Source organism: Chiloscyllium punctatum, chromosome 33 (assembly GCF_047496795.1).
Source record: "Chiloscyllium punctatum isolate Juve2018m chromosome 33, sChiPun1.3, whole genome shotgun sequence".
Lineage (NCBI taxonomy): Eukaryota > Metazoa > Chordata > Chondrichthyes > Orectolobiformes > Hemiscylliidae > Chiloscyllium > Chiloscyllium punctatum.
In genome coordinates, this window is record NC_092771.1 from 67,195,263 (window position 1) to 67,210,651 (window position 15,389).

The window sequence follows — 15,389 nt, forward strand, 5'->3', positions numbered from 1 at the left end:
CCCACCCCACCCCCCACCCCCCCCTTCCCCCCCACCCCACCCCCCACCCCCCCCACCCCCCCTTCCCCCCCTTCCCCCCCACCCCACCCCCCACCCCCCCCTTCCCCCCCACCCCACCCCCCACCCCCCCTTCCCCCCCACCCCCCTCCCCCCTTCCCCCCCACCCTTCCCACACCCCCCTTCCACCCCTTCCACCCTCCCCCCCACCCCCCCTTCCCCCCCCTACCCCCCCCTTCCCCCCCACCCCCCCCCTTCCACCCCCCTTCCCCCCCACCCCCCCTTCCCCCCCCCTCCCCCCCTCCCCCCACCCCCCCCACCCCCCTCCCCCCTTCCCCCCCACCCTTCCCACCCCCCCCTTCCACACCCCTTCCACCCTCCCCCCCACCCCCCCATTCCCCCCCCATTCCCCCCTTCCCCCCCTTCCACCCCCCTTCCCCCCCCTTCCACCCCCCTTCCCCCCCACACCCCCCACACCCCCCTTCCCCCCCCACCCCCCCTTCCCCCCCTTCCCCCCCCTTACACCCCCCTTCCCCCCCACCCTTCCCACCTCCCCCTCCCCCCCACCCTTCCCACCCCCCCCCTTCCACCCTCCACCCCCACCCTTCCCACCCCCCCCCTTCACCCCCCCCCTTCCCCCCCCCCCTTCACCCCCCCCCTTCCCCCCCCCCACCCCCCCCTCCCTTCTATCATTTTTGAATCCTTTATACCCGGCAATATTTAACACCAAGGCCTGCCATTCCCTGAGCCAGCTTTCGGTGATCGGTACATCAGATTTCGACACACGAATCTGCATCTGGACCTCCGCACACTCCGAGTATTTATGTCCTTGCAGAGTACCTCAGATTAAGGCTTTCTTTCTTACTCCACCTACCACTGATAAACTTGTTGTAAATTAGTACCAACTGTATCTCCCATTATTTTGAGAATCATGGTAGTTCCTCAACTATTCCTTTTTGGATCCTAAGCACACGCCAAGTTATTTTCCATCCCTCCCACACACCCTGTAAGAAATTCAGTCCCAGCTCTGTCACGTTAGCCCTTCCAGCTTGTACAATTGCTGTCTTACCCAGAACCAGTTCCAATGTCCCAGGAATCTGAAGCCCTTCCTGCTGCACCATCGTTCCAGTCACACTCTCATCCACATAAAACTCCGAATTTTGTTCTCACTTGTACACAGCGCTGGGAGTATTCCAGGGATTGCTAAATTTGAGTTCCCGCTTGCCAACCATCCACGGAGCTCCTTAAATTCTGATTCCCAGATCACTTCACCCTTCCTACCCAGGTCATTCCTACCAACATGGACATGACCTTTGACTGCTCACTGTCCCCCAGACGAATGTCCTGCAGACACAGTGACATTATTAACCCCACTATCCTGGAATTACAGACACGCTGAAACCTTTTTCAATTTCCAGTCTCCCCTGTGACTATTGCTCCTCCTTCCTTCTCCCTCCCCTCCTGTCCAGTCAGGCTGTTTGTGGTGCCACAGACATGGCTCTGACTACACTCCCCTGAGCAGCCTGCACTTTCATCAGTTTCCAAACTGGGAAACTGAATTGGGAGGGAGACATCAGTCTATTCCTGGATTCCCTGACAGTTTCTCTTCGATTGCCTAATCCATCATTCCCTTCCTTATTCCACGCAGTCATGTCTGCAGGGTGATTTGTTCTGTGTGTGTGCTATCCGTCGAACTCTCAGCATCACAGAGTCTCTCGTCACTGTCTGATCTCCAAGACCTCGTTTACATCTAGGACACCAGCAGGGGCTATGACTTCCCAATGTAACAGAACACATTTCCTGACAAACATGTGCTGGCATGTCGTAACATACAACATGTCTAGAGTAACTTACTTAATGACCTAGAATGAAGTTAACATCCAGGGCATCACAATATGGTTAAGTCCCTTATTCAACTGTGGCTTACTGAGGGAATTTATTATACTGGCTCAAAATTTCACATCTCCCTCATATTTCTGAGCTCAATCCTTACTTCAGAAGTTGAAAAAATAAATTTGCTGGCTTACAGCAATTAACTGACAGTCACGGTTTATTATCAGCCAGTGAACTTACAGATTTTTCAGTGATGGCTCTAGCACTTCTTTCAAACTCAGTGCAGGCAGGTCCCAGCAGCAGAAGGTTATCTCTGTAACTCCCAGGTACGTGTAATCCTCCAGCTCCCACTCCACCCTGCTCCCTCACAGGGTCACCGTCTCTGTGACTCCCACAGATGGGTAATCCTCCAGCTCCCACTCCACTCTGCTCCCTCACAGGGTCACCGTCTCTGTGACTCCCAGGTACGTGTAATCCTCCAGCTCCCACTCCACTCTGCTCCCTCACAGGGTCACCGTCTCTGTGACTCCCAGGGACGTGTAATCCTCCAGCTCCCACTCCACTCTGCTCCCTCACAGGATCACCGTCTCTGTGACTCCCACGGATGGGTAATCCTCCAGCTCCCACACCACTCTGCTCCCTCACAGGGTCACCGTCTCTGTGACTCCCAGGTACGTGTAATCCTCCAGCTCCCACTCCACCCTGCTCCCTCACAGGGTCACCGTCTCTGTGACTCCCAGGTACATGTAATCCTCCAGCTCCCACTCCACTCTGCTCCCTCACAGGATCACCGTCTCTGTGACTCCCACGGATGGGTAATCCTCCAGCTCCCACACCACTCTGCCCCTCACATGGTCACCGTCTCTGTGACTCCCAGGCACTATTAGGCCTCCAAACTCAATGCTGATTAATATCCTCCCACTTTGCTGCCTCTAACTCCCAGCTGTGATTCAGCCTCATGCTCCTGCTCCAAGATGACCCCTCACACGGTCACTCCCTCTGTGACTCGGTGCTGGTTTCGAGCCTCCTGCTCTGCTGCTTCTCCAACTTCAAGTCCCAGTCGGCCCCGATTCTCGCTGCTGATTTATATTCTCCTGCTTTGTGCTGCTCTCTCTCAGGTTCTCTCCCCTTGTGACTCCCAGGTAATGGTAGGCCTCAAGCCTCAGCTGAGATTTATAACATCCCATTCCGCACTGCTCTCTTACAGGATCACTGTTGTGCCTGGAAGACAGTGGGAATGAGAAGGATTAGACAGAGCAGAGGGTGTTACAGTGATTGAGGGAGCTGTAGGGGATGGAACAGGTTATCGGGGAGCTAGGCAGACCTGCAGCAACTCATGAACGTTACTGGAAGATATAGCGAGTGGTGCAGACACTGAAGAAGGCAAAGAAAATAGAGAGATTGTGGCTTGTCCATGACGGAGCTTGTGGCTTGTCCATGACGGAGTCTAAACGGCTTTTTCTGAGCTGTTTACAGAGATGTGTAGACTTCAACAAATGCAATTGAGAGCCAGCAAATATTGTATGGTACTAGAGACTGTTGGATGTTACAGAGTTAGAAGACTTGCAGTAACTGAGGGGAATATAAACTTTTGGAGCACTGGTGGTGTTCAAGGACCCTCAGGACATGAGGAGGTGCAGAGAATGGGAGCATTCAAAGTCGTGGGATTGTAGGGGCTGGAAGTCCTGGGATGGATAAGGAGAATGGGAAGTGCCAATTTAGTACATGCAACCATTGTAAGTATAGAGATTTAGGAAGGGAACCTGTGCTATTATTGAATACAGTTATATGGAGAGTTACAGAAGCTGAATGGTTTACAATTTAAAAAAGGGAGAGATTTTAGGTGATCAGAAGTTTAAACAAGAATAAAGAAATTTGAGAGATCTCGAGCACAGATGGGAATGGAGGAGGTGAGATATTGTGAGGAACTATAAGAGCTATCAGCAGAAGAGGATGTCACATATTTGGGAAGAGCTGCATTCTCTGTATACAGTTACAGACGTGAGGAGTGTTGCAACGCCTGCTAGAGGGGATCCAGATAACAACAGTTCCAACGGCTGGTGCAGGGGGAAATCCACCCGGAGGAAACCCACGCAGAAACAGGACGAAAGTGCAAACTCCACATAAACATTCACCCAACGCTGGAATTGAACCTGGGTCCCTGGCGCTGTGAGGCACCATTGCTCACCACTGAGCCACCATGCTGCCCCAAATTGCAGAATTATGCAAAGAGAGAATGTAGGGAGTGGAGGACAAAACAGAGATGTGGAGTGCTGTTGTGGTTTGAAAAGGGTCTGGAGGTGTTTATACAGATAAGAAGGTCGGTACGGATGGGAGAAGGTTACTGAGGTCATGTGGTGCTATAGGCCAGGAGGAGGGAATGTGATCTGGCCTGCAGAACGTTACAGTGATATCGTGTTCTCCTGGGGCTTGAGGAAGGTATACAGGTGGGTATTTTGGGCCAGGCTGGAGGATTTTACAGATACGGGGGCACTGTAAGTATTGTGCAAGACTACAGAAATAGGGATTATTGTACTGCGTGCAGGATGAGATTATTGAGATTGGGCATGTTATCGAGACTGGAGCAATTTACACATAGGGAGAGTCGTCAAAATTACAGTCGGTTTCAAATATACAGCAGGATTATGGGAGGGGTGGAGGTTAAAGAAATAGGAAATTTTCTGGGAATTACAAGCATTCATTGGCACAAATGAGTTGGACCGAAAGGTATGTCTCCTTGCTGTATGACTCTATCACCCGACAAGAGACAGCGTGAGGAGTGAATATAGAACAGAAAGATCCCAGGTTTCAATGTGATCTCCTAGGGGAGGCCTGTTTTCCCCTCTGTTGTACTGATCCTCACTAAGACAGCACAGGCCTAGATTGATAACTGTCAACTTACTGGATTGGCATAGGAAGGCTCGGTACAGCAGAGATGAACGTTAACAAGAGGGTGGGGCTTGAGCCTGGGACCATTGTGCTCTGTATTCGTGCTTCAACACTGTATCTGTGTCATGTCTTCTCGACTAAAGTTCGATCCCTTAAATACACTCTACTCTGTTCACTGTGAGTGATCTTACCTCACTTCAGGATTTACTGAAGCCTCCAGATCTCACTCTCCATCTCTCTCAGGCTGACCAACTGTCTTCAGTGTGGTGATGGACGAGACAGGAATTGTGAATTCTGCTGAGTCAGGAGCATCCTGAGTACCTATAGGAAATAGAGAAACAGACACAATGGGAAAGTAAACTGATGCAGCAAGGGTTATACAAGGAGAATGGCACTGAGTCCCACAGAGATCTGGAAAATCCCAGTCTCCATCCCTGGCCTGTGCTGTAGCGTCTCTCTGGAGTGGAGAGTTCTGTTGGCTCAGGATCTGGCGTAGCTGCAAAAGGCGGCAGCAATTAGACCCTCACAGTGACAGATACCACATGGAGAGAGACTGAGAGATATCACCAGAGTGCAGGAAGGTATCAGGATCAAACCACTGTCAGGAAGAAGGTGCACTAGGATCAGTACTCAGGGATGAGGGAGCAATCAATGGGGCAGGCAATGACCTTGTGTTCCTCTCAGTAGACTGTTCATCCAGAATTTAATGCCGGTGTCAGGGATACCCATCTAACTGTTTCATACCTTCTCAGTCAGGAAATCTGTTTTTGGCTGCCTGTCTGGCCTACATATGAATCCAGACCCAGAGCAATGGAATTGACGCTCAAATGCCCAATGTAATGATCTAGCAAGCCACTCAGCTCTAAGACTGGTCAGGGTGGGCCTGAGATGCTTGCCAGCCAGAGACAGCAATATCCCACGAGTGAATTAAAATCAACCCTGCTGGGAGCAGTGTCCTGGTCAATCATGTTGGTAGGTTTATGGACAGGGCTTTAAACTGACAGAGAGGATACAGGGACAGGGTTCAGGTGAAAGGAGCTTTCCAAATCCAAAGAGAAAATGTGAAGCCTAGGAACAGCATGGGAATGTGGCTGAAGTCAAGCAGAAAGGAACAGGAAGGGGCAGAGTTTAACGAAAACTGCACATCAATGAATCGGTTTGTGGTGGGACATTGTGGGAAAGAGGAAATTATAATTTCTTTGCATGAACAAAGTATCTCCAATAAGGTGACTTGTGATACAGAGAAAAATGAGATTTAGTCACCAGACAGACATGATTACAGGGTGAACAAAAGGTGGAACATAAATATTCAACAGTAAACAACCTTACAGGATCTCAGGCAGAATGGAAAAGCAAGATGGGAACCCTGACAGTACTGGATAACAAAGGCATTACAGAGAAAGCATTTGGCCTCAGATTATGCAGCTGAATCAGCCTGAATGCAAATTCTGGGTGCGATGTGTCAAAAACACAAGGAGGAGAACAGTTTTTATGCTGCCTTGCAGTATTTCATTGCTCATCCCTGCATTAAACAGGAATTCATTAGAAATTGTAGCAAAGGTGGTGAGATCATTTTTGCAGTCTTCAATCTTTGTGTAATTTGGGACAGACACATTGGCAAGAGTAATATTATCCGAGATCCTCTTTGAATGTTTTTGTCAGTGTTTCTATTGTGCAAATAGCTAGGGATGTAACTATCTCTGATCGACCAATGGGTGATGAAGCTGAGTGAATGAGTAATATCACACCGAGATCCTCCAAGAAATTACACCAGAATTCAAAGAGATTATGACATTTTAAAGTGACCATAAAGCACACCCGAGCACCAGTAACAAAGCCAATTACATGATTTTGAGAGAGAGCTGACCAAGGTAAACAGGGGAAACAGACTGAAATGTCAGTCTGTAAATGAACAATGGAAAACATTTAGAGCCAGAGACCTAGAGACGTACAGCACATAAATGGACACTTCAGTCCAACTCGTCCACACCGACCAGATATCCTTTCCTAATCTCGTCCCATCTGACAGAACTTGGCCCATATCCCAATAAACCCTTTCTATTCATATACCAATCTAGATGCGTTTTGAATGCTACAATTGTACCAGCCTCCACCACTTCCTCTGGCAGTACATTCCATACATAACCACACTCTGCGTGAAAAGGTTGCCCCTTAGATCCCTTTTAAATCTTTCATCTCTCACCCAAAACTTATGCCCTCCAGCTCTGGTCTCTACCACCCCAGGGAAAAGACCTTGTCTGTTTGTCCTATCCATGCCCCTCATGATTTTATAAACCTCAAGAATATCACCCCTTAGCCTCTGACGCTCCAGAGAAAACAGTCCCAGTCATTCCAGCCACTCCCGATAGCTCAAATCTTCTAACTTTGGTAATATCATTGTAAAACCTTTCTAAACACTTTCAAGTTTCACAACATCCTTCCAATAGGACAAAGACCAGAACTGCACGCAATATTCCAAAAGTGCCCTAACCAGTGTGCTGAACAGCTGCAATATGACTTCCAAACTCCTATAATCAATACTCTGACCAATAAAGGAAAGCATACCAAACACCTTCTTCACTATCCGCTTACCTGTGACTCTACTTTCAAGGAGCTATGAACTCCACGGTCTCCTTGTTCAGCAACATTCCCTAGTACCTTCCCATTATGTGTACAAGTTCTGCTCAGAGGCGCTTTCCCAAAATGTAGCACCTCACATTTATCGAAATTAATCTCCATCTGTCACTCCTCAGCACATTTGCCCATCTGATCCAGATCCCGTTGTAATCTCTGGTAACCTTCTTCACTGTGCACTATCTCTCACTTTTTGGCGTCATCTGCAAACTTATTAACTGTACCTCCTATGTTCATGTCCAAATCATTTATATAATGACGAAAATTAGTGGCACCAGCACCGATCTTTGTGGCACATCATCGGCCTTCAGTGTGAAAAGCAACCCTCCGCCACTACCCTCTTTCTTCTCCCTTCAAGCCAGTTCTCTATCCAAACAGCTAGTTATCCCTGTATTCCATGAGATCTAACCTTGCTAACCAATCTCCCATGAGGAACTATTTCAAGCACCTCACTGAAGTCCATATAGATCACATCCAATGATCGCCCCTCATCAATCCTTCTTGTTACTTCTTCATAAAATGCAATTAATTTCTTGAGACATGTTTTCCCACACAATGTCACGCTGACTATCCCTAGTCACTCTTTGCCTTTCTAATTATATGTAAATCCTATCTTGCGGGATTCCCTTCAACAATTTACCCACTACTGATGTCAGGCTCACTGGACTATAGTTCACTAGCTTTCCCTTACCACCTTTCTTAAATGGTAGCACCACATTGGTCAACCTCCAGTCTTCTAGCACCTCACCTGTAATGCTCAATGATACAAGTTTCTCAGCAAGGGGCCCATCAATCACTTCCCTAGCTTCCCACAGATTCCAAGGTACACCTGATCAGATCTTGGGGATTTATGCGCTTTTATGTATTTCAAGGCATCCAGCACCTCCTCCTCTTTAATATGGACACTTTTCAAGGTGTCATCATCTATTTCCCCACATTCCATATCTTCCATGTCCTTCGCCACAGTAAACACTGTTGCAAAACACTCACTTAGTATCGCCCCCATCTCCTCCGGCTGCACACAAAGGCTGCCTTGCTGATCTTCTCCCTAGTTACCTTCCTGTCCTTTATGTATTTATAAAAATCCTTTTGATTCTCCTTAACTCTATTTGTCAAAGCTATCTCAAGTCCTCTTTTTACCCTCCTGATTTCCCTCTTAAGTATACTCCTCCTGCCTTTATAGTCTGAGGATTCACTTGATTTCTCATGTCTATACCTGACAAATGTTTCCTTCTTTTTCTTAACCTAAACCTTTGTTCTCTCGTTATCCAGCATACCCTACACCCACCAACATTTCCTTCCACTCTAACAGGAATACTATGTACTGTCTCTGGAAAGCCATTATCGCATTTTTGAAGGCTTCCTAATCTCCAATGATAATGGCTTCATTCTCTTAACATGGAATCAACACAATTCCTGCACGAAACTGATACTTGAAAATAATAATTAAAAAAAAGAACATTCTAACGAAGGCTTTGATGAGGTGAGCTCTGGTCAGTCCTGTCGACCTGGAGATTAACAGATACATGGAGAGTGCTTTCTATTAGAGCAGCACCAGGTCAGTGTCAGGCACACAGACAGAATGGGTAAATAGATTCACATCTGACCTCACATTTCCTAGCCTGGCAATCTGAAGCTGTCCACAGCCAATTCTTGTAAACATCTGCAAACTTAGGTCATCAAGATCAGGCTAATAGTCTAATCAAAAACAAATGAATCATTCAGACTAAAATATCCTTCAGGTTCCACAACACAGTCTCGGTCCCATCCTGCAGGTTATATGAATCCTGCTCCTGCAGGATATATATAACCTCCTGCAGGATCCCCGTCCCTTCCTACATTTGTACTATCCTCCAGGTTCTGCAGCCCTTCCTACCTCCGTAACATGACCTGGACTCAAAAACTCTTCCTTCCTCTGCAATGTTCCCCAGAGGGACAATGGAGGATGGTGAGGGTTACAGAGTGAGGGAGGAATATCAGGATTGGAGGATTTTGCATTTATTAATAATATTGAAGTGGCTAAAATTAGCTTTGGTAGTTTTGAGGGTGCACGTCAATAAAGGAGGTTATAGAGCGAGGGAGAATTGTAGGGACGTGAAGACGTTTCACAGTCTATGAGTTTTGTGGGGACTGGAGGAAGATACCACAATAGGGAGGGTTTAAGATTGAAGGATTCTGCAGAAAACCTCTACTGGGTTAAAGGCAGGATTCTTCGTAGTGTGGAGAAACAGAAGAACCTTGGGGTCCACATCCATTGATCCTTCAAGGATGCCAGCCAAGTTGATAGGGGTGGTACGAAGGTGTGTGATGTGTTAGCTTTCATTAGCCAAGGGATTGAGTTTAAGACCTGTGAGGTTATGCTGCAGCTCTATACAGCCCTGGTTAATCCTCCTGGGAATATTGTGTTATGTTCCGGTCGCCTCATTATAGGAAAGATGTGGAAGCTTTGACGAGGGTGCAGAGATTTGTAAGGATATTTTGTGGATTGGAGGGCAGGTCTAATGAAAAAATGTTGGGGATGCCAGGGCTTTTCTAATTGGAATGTAAAAGGATGAGAGCTGAATTGATAGAGGTCTACAAGATGATGAGAGGCATACACAGAGTGGACTGGCCTGAGAATTTTCCCATTGTAAAAATGGCTATAACGATGGGACATAATTTTAAGGTACTTTGGAGGAAGGTTTATGGGAGATGTCAGACGTACGTACGTTACACAGAGAGTGGTGGGTATGTGGAATGCACTGCCAGCGTTGGTGGTAGAGAGAGCAACATTAGGGACATTTAATTAACTTTTGGATATGCACATGGATTACAGTAAAATGAATTTCTCAAAACGGAGACCTGTGCCCTGTGGTGTTCCACAGTGATCTGTGCTGGGTCCACTGTTGTTTGTGATATACATAAATGATTTGGAGGAAGGTATCAGTTGCCTGATTAGCAAGTTTGCAGATGACTCTAAGATTAGTGGAGTAGCAGATAGTGACGGGGACAGTCAGAGAACACTGCAGTATATCGATCGATTGGAGAGATGGGCAGAGAAATGGCAGATGGGGAGTTCAATCCAGGCAAATGCGAGGGGATGCATTTCACAAGATCCAATTCAAAAGTGAACTATACAGTGAATGGAAAAGTCCTGGGGAAAATTGACGTACAGAGAGACCTGGGTATTCAGGTCCATTGTTCCTTGAAGGTGACAACGCGGGTCAGTAGAGTGGTTAAGGCTGTATACAGCATGCTTTCCTTCATTGGACGGGCTCTCGAGTGAAAAATGTTGGCAGGTCATGTTACAGTTGTATTGGATTTTGGTTCGGCCACATTTGGAATGTTACATACAGTACTGATCACCACATTATCTAAAGGATGTGGATGCTTTGGAGAGGGTGCAGAGGAAGTTCACCCAGATGTTGTCTGGTATGGAAGGGGCTAGCTATAAAGAGAGGTTGAACAGATTTTATTGGAAAGACAAAGGTTGACTGGAGACCTGATTGATGTCTACAAACTCATGAGATGTGTAGACATGGTGGATAGCAAGAAGCTTTTTCCCCCAGAGTGTGGAATGCACTTATTGGGGGTCACAAGCTCGAAGTGAGAGGGGAAAGGTTTAGGACAGATATACGTGGAACGTACTTTATGCAGAGGGTGATGGGGGCCAGCGGAGGTGGTAGAGGTGGGAACGATGACATCATTTAAGATGTATCTAAACAGATGCATGAATGGGCAGGAATCAAAAGGATACAGATCCTTAGAAAATAGGCAGCAGGTTTAGACAGAGGATCTGGATTAGCACAGGCGTGGAGTGCTGAACGGCCTGGTCCTGTGCTGGCATTTTCTTTGTTCTTTTCTTCTTTGAATGGTCTGCAGGATAGAGTAGGATAAAAGATCGGCACATTATCAAGGGCCGAAGGGCCTGTACTGTGCTGTACTGTTCTGTGTTCTAAATAGGGAGGGTCACAATGGCAGGAAGGTGTTTCGGGAGGCTGGAGAGGATGGGATCTGAATGAATTGATACAATTAGGAAGGGTTTGCTCGGAGTGCTACAGGTAATAGAGACACCAATAGTCTGATCTGGAACAGATGACCCAGACTGGGAGGGCTGTGGGGACTGGGGTGGTTTCACAGGGAGGGAGGACCATATAACCACGAGGGTGTTACAGCAATGTGGAGAGCTATCGGGCCTGCAGGAGTTCATAGAGCTGGGGAGGTTGGGAGGGATGGAACATTTTAAACAGATATGGATGTTGGTAGGATGGAGTGGTTTACACAGACAGGAGTGTTTTAGGTGAATGGAGAAGTTTAGAGAGGAAGTGGGTTGTATAGACTGGAGGATCAAACAGAGATATGGAGGGTATTCATGGATAATGTTTATAGATACAGGAAGGTTTAGGTTCTGCAGATTAGTTAGATACGGAGGGTGTGGAGTCTGACAGATTTTCCAGCAAGGCAGTAATTTTGGTTGGAGACAGTTTCACAGATAAGGGAGCATTAGTAACCTCCTCCAGAATGGTAAAAATGGGAAGGGTTATCGGGGAGGGTGGCGTTTACACAGATAGAGGTGTAAGTGCTGGAGAAGGTTATGGAGATGAGTTGTAGATGGAGAGACTGGAGGAGATTACATTAATAGTGGGGTGCGAGTGATAGGAGGATTTAAGCAGATAGTGAGTCTTATAGGAACTGAAAGTGACATGATTTGGGGTGGGATCTACAGTTTGGGAGTGCTGCAGGGACCTGGGAGGCCTTTTGGGTATCCCCTGATTGATCGTGTTTTTAGGACTGTAAGAGGTTACATAGAATCGGAAACATTAAAGACAATGTGTGCCTTCCCCTTTTTCCTGAACAGAGTGACGACACCTCTCATCGGCTAGGGATTCCTAAACCTGCTAGCTTTTCCCTTCACCCTAACAGGGACATACTGGATGCTTGAGATCACACTTTTAAAAGCCTCCCATTTGCCAGTCATTCTTTTTCATTCAAACAGACTGACCCAATCTATTTTAGTCATGATTAGGACGTGCCGGTGTTGGACTGGGGTGGGCAAAGTTAATAATCACACAACACCAGGTTATAGTCCAACAGGTTTATTTGCAAGCACTAGCTTTCGAAGCACTGTTTCTTCAACAGGTCGATTTGGGAGCACAATCCAAAGGCACCGAATTTATAGCAACAGGATGGCAGAGTCATGGAATGAAATATTAAACAAGCTTCGATTAAGTCCTTCATCTTTTTAGAATGATCACCAGAGCTTCTAAAGCTAGCACTTTCAAATACAAAGGGACCTCGATTATCCAAATATCAATTAACCCAATATCAGATTATTCAAAGGAGATCTTGAGTTCCCAATAGAAACATTACATCAAAGAGCCATTTCAATCATGATTGTGTTTGTTTTTGTTTACACTAATTAAAACAGATCTCGGCTAACTGAAATACTGCTGAGAACAGTCCTGGACATCGAGCCCAGGGACCATCTCCAAATGACTGACCTCTCACCCTCTCTCCACACTTAGCTGAGAGTTATATATAGGGGTAAATCCTGAACCCCCCCTTTTCCAGATATTCTCTTGAACATTGTCCTGTATAGGGCAGAAGTGAAACTTTTTGAGATGTTGCAGTAAAAAGTTGTGTGTGGCTGTCTGAACGTGCATTCAGTCAGCTGCCCAGAAGGGGGAGGGGTTGATGGGGGCATGGGCGTGGACATGGATTGGACGGTGGGTGTGGTAGACTGAGGGCAGTGTTGGACGGGTTTGGGGACGGGCTGAAGTTGATGTTGAACGTGTTTGGGAAGTGGGGGCAGGAGGCGAGTGGAGGGTGGTTTCGGACGGTTTTGGCAGCAGGGGCCGCTTTTTGGTGGGTTTGGGACAGGTGGGGGGGGCGACGTTGAGGGGCGGGTGGGGGCGGTGTTGGATGGGTTTGGAGGCGAGCGAGTTTTTTGGGGTCTGACAGGGTGTGGGGGCTCACTCATGGCTTGCTGCTGCCTAGTCACCTGAACAGGGAGCAGACTGAACTGAAAACTCCGAGCCCCAGAAGAAAGGTATTGAATCGATTAACCAAATAATCAATTATCTGAATGAAATAGTGCCCGCCCATCTCGTTCAGATCATCGAGGTTCCTCTGTAAACCATCTGGACTATACCCTAGTGTTGTGTGATTTTTACCTTCACCCAATCAACCCCTGCTCGATCCTCCTGAATGGCCCCAATATTGGCCCAGTTCCAGTTTAAGACCTAAATCTGTCAACCTGTCTGATCGTTTTCCACAACTATGTTAAAACAAAGACAGTTGTGGTGACTGGACGCAATGTGCTCTCTGACTGATACTTCAGTCACTTGCCTGACCTTGTTTTCTGAGGAGAGGTCCAGTGTTGCACCCGCCCGAATAGCGTAGAGTCATCTACGTCTTGATTGAGGAAACTTTCTTGGTCACATTTTACAAATTCCACCCAGTACGGGCCTTTTACACTCTGGGTGACTCAGCCAATCCAGGGGAAGTTAAAATCTCCATCCAATACTACTCTATTATTTGTATATGTACCTGCAAACTCACCACACATTTGCTCCTCTCGTACCCGCTGGCTATTTGAGGGTCTAGAACCCGATCCCAGCAGACTGACCATCCCCTTTTTGTTTCTAACTTTTAAATTTATGGCCTCATTTGATGTCTGTTTAACAGAATTGTCTCGATGCACAGGTGTCATGTCCTTCCTAATCAAAAGGACAACTCCCCCTCCTCACTTACTTGTCCTTCTGTCACGCCTGTAGTTTCTTTATCCTGGAACACTGAGCTGCGGGTCCTGCCCTTTTCTCAGCCATGTTTCTGATATGGCTATAATATCCCAGTTCCCAGAGCTAATCCATGCTCTGAGCTCATCTGCCTTACCAGTCAAACCAGATATCTTTCCCTCCCTCGACTGTGCCCCTGGATATCCTGAGTAGGTAACTTGCTCTTGATGGCTGATGTATTTCCCCTGACTTTCGATGGTCCCTCTCTCACTCAGAGTCTCAACTCCCTGCCAAACTCGTTTAAATCCTGCTGGGTAACACTAGCAAATCTCCTCCCTGGGATACTTGTGTCCCTTTGCTTCAAGTGCAAACCATTCCCTTTGTACAGGTTCCCTCTACCCCAGAAGAGATCCCAATGACACAAGAACTGAAAACCCTGCCCACTATACCAGCTCCTCAGCCACACATCCATCCAGCCTACCTTTCTATTTCTATCCTCACTGGCACTTGGCACTGGGAGTAATCTGGAGATCATTAAGGTCAATATCCTGCTTTTTTAACTTCTCACCTGACTTCCTGTACTCATTTCACAGGACCCAATCCCTTAGTCCACATGACAGAGGGAGACAAATATGCACAATGACCTCTGGATGTTCACCCTCCCCACTTCATAATGTTCAATAACGACTCAGAGACATCCTTGACCCTGGTACCTGGGAGGCAGCACACCATCCTGGGGTCTCCTCTGGAGCCACACAGTCTCCTGTCTGTCCCCCTCACAACTGTGCCTCCTATCAGTATCACGATCATTACAGAGGATCTGGCAAACATAGACTGGGAGGAACTCCCTGCATTGGGTCCATGTTAGGAAAGTGGAGTATTTAAAAGTGATGCAGTGAGAACACAGAGCCAGTGTGCTCCTTGAAGAGTGAATAGTAAAGGCAGCAAGTCCAGGGAATACTGATCAAGTGATATCGTGACTTTGATAAAGAAAATACAGTGCAATAAAATCAGGTGAAGCCCTTCACCAAGTATAGAGAGTGCAAGGGGATTGTGGAAAATGAGGGACAAACAATGGTCATGAAATATATTTGGCAGATACAATTGCGGAAAAGCCACAGGCATTTTATCAGCATCTTGAGAGTAAGAGGATTCCCAGCGAAAGAGGAAGGCCTGTGAGAAACCAAAGGGACAATCTGTGCATGGAGTCAGAGAAAGCAGATGAGGTCTTCAATGAATACTTCCCATCTGTATTCACACAGGAGAAAGGCATTGTAGCCAGGGATTTCAGTTGGGATGCTGAGGTCCCAGAACATGTTA

At 47.2% G+C, this 15,389-nt stretch overlaps 1 long non-coding RNA gene across 1 annotated transcript in view; it reads right to left on the bottom strand.

Moving 5' to 3' along the window:
* Window positions 1-2,468: 2,468 nt before the first annotated feature.
* LOC140458571 (uncharacterized) overlaps window positions 2,469-15,389 on the bottom strand; it is a 33,030-nt gene continuing 20,109 nt past the window's right edge. The window contains exons 2-3 of the long non-coding RNA XR_011953568.1: window positions 4,911-5,040; window positions 2,469-3,051 (exon numbers count right to left, since the gene is read on the bottom strand). This is a non-coding gene — a long non-coding RNA (uncharacterized lncRNA). The remainder of the gene's footprint in view (window positions 3,052-4,910; window positions 5,041-15,389) is intronic.